We start from the raw sequence: 2,288 nt of genomic DNA on the forward strand, positions 1-2,288 counted from the left end.
TTTATGAATTGGTTTAAATGAACTTTCATTTTTATTACAAACTATTAGCCTGAAATACGGAAATTTATAGTAGCGTACAATTTTTTTTATTTTTTATGCCCTTGCAGAACATTGGGTGTCGCTGATTTAAAACTGAAATGTAATCGGTGGATGCAGCCACCCCGTAGGCAATATAGAGCCATAGGCAGTAGTTGGGTTGCTCTCCTGTTCAGCCACATTCAAGGGAAGCTTAATTTATTAATATCAGTCCTAATGTTTGCATCGCATGAGAAGACATAGTCAAGATATAACAAATTCTGGTTAAAGCTGAAGGACGTTGTCCGGGTCTAGACCAATAGGTTCCAAGTAAGGTAATGATAGACGGCAAAGACCCGCATTAATGTAGAATGTTGCGGAAGCAGAGACTATTGCACTCTTGCTACAGAAGTGGCTGCAGAGAAACAGACAGAGAAAAGTTAACAGCAAATCGTGCATACGTAAGCAGTGCCATCCGTGGATACTATAATAATTTGCATAGTCAGATGTTTATGAAACATATATCAGACAATCCTGCCGGCCGCGGTGGTCTAGCGGTTCTAGGCGCGCAGTCCGGAACCGCGCGACTGCTACGGCCGCAGGTTCGAATCCTGCCTCGGGCATGGATGTGTGTGATGTCCTTAGGTTAGTTAGGTTTAAGTAGTTCTAAGTTCTAGGGGACTGATGACCACAGTAGTTAAGTCCCATAGTGCTCAGAGCCATCAGACAATCCTAAGAAGTGCTCATACATAGAGTCGTGGACTGGTACAAACCTTCCATTCAATTTCTCGTGTATTGGTTTGGTGTTAGAAGTGAAGATATCAACAGAAAGCAGAAATGTAAAAACCCGTGTTACACATGTATTCAACCATGAGCATACCACCGTATCAATGTTTAACACTTAAATGAAGTAAACAATTAAGACTACTTAAAATGGACAACGCACCAGGCCCTAATGGAATTCCAGTTAGATTTCAAATGGAATACACCACGGAATTAGCTCTTTTTATAGCTGGTACTTATCTGGAACTCCTGCGCAATAAACAGTCCAGTATGAATAGAAAAGAATAAAAGTTCGGATACACAGAAAATCAAGACCAACATCACTGACATTCGTCTGTTGGAGGATCCTAGAGCTCATTATAAGCTCAAACGTTATGACCTTCTTGGATGAAATCAAGTTTCTATCAATAATTTAGCACGGATCCACGGAAAACTACTCATATGAAAATCAATCTGCTTCATTCGTACACGATATATTGCAGCTAATAGATGCAAGTGAAATAGTAAATAAATTCTGTCTTCCTAGGTTTCTGAAAGGTGTTCGACACTGAACCACACCATTGGAAACTATCAACTACAGATCATAAATAGCATCTTCGCAAATGTTGTTGTTGTGGTCTTCACAACAACATTTGCGAAGATGCTATGTATGATCTGTAGCTGATAGTTTCCAATGATGTGGTTCAGTGTCGAACACCGTTCCGAAACCTAGGAAGACAGAATTTATTTACCACTTCACTTGCAAAAAAAATGGCTCTGAGCACTATGGGACTCAACTGCTGAGGTCATTAGTCCCCTAGAACTTAGAACTAGTTAAACCTAACTAACCTAAGGACATCACAAACATCCATGCCCGAGGCAGGATTCGAACCTGCGACCGTAGCGGTCTTGCGGTTCCAGACTGCAGCGCCTTTAACCGCACGGCCACTTCGGCCGGCCACCTCACTTGCATAGCATCTTCGCAAATAGTTTGCCTTTTTTATGAACATTTGACTAACAGGGCTAAGAATATGATATACTGGACTTGACAGATCAGGTCAGCAGCACTACAAGGTTATTCTCTCATATTACCGTTCTCTGCAAAAAAAAAGTATGGAGCCCATTCATAGAATTTGGGAAATTATCTTCAGCGGATAGCTCAGAACGTTTCTCTCCAGAATTAACATCCAGTTAGATCTATATACGGTACACACTGTCCCACCCTACATGTCAGTTGGCGTCAGTGCTGGTAATGTGTTCCCGCCGTGGCAGAGCATGTGCAAAACTGAAAAATAGCCAAGCGCAACCTCACAGCGACACAGATAGTGACAATGTGTGATACCAGAGAGTAGTCTGTGGTGGTGTAAGGAAATGGCAACGACTTGGAGCGAGCGCTAGCTGCTGTGGGCAGCAGCGGCAGGACGAGATTTTGCATGTGGCCGTGGATGATGGGTAGTCTGGTCTTGTTTACGTCCTGGAATGGGTGACTGCGTGACGACAAGTGGCTGTTG

This window comes from Schistocerca serialis, chromosome 4, assembly GCF_023864345.2.
Source record: "Schistocerca serialis cubense isolate TAMUIC-IGC-003099 chromosome 4, iqSchSeri2.2, whole genome shotgun sequence".
In the NCBI taxonomy this organism is placed as follows: Eukaryota; Metazoa; Arthropoda; class Insecta; order Orthoptera; family Acrididae; genus Schistocerca; species Schistocerca serialis.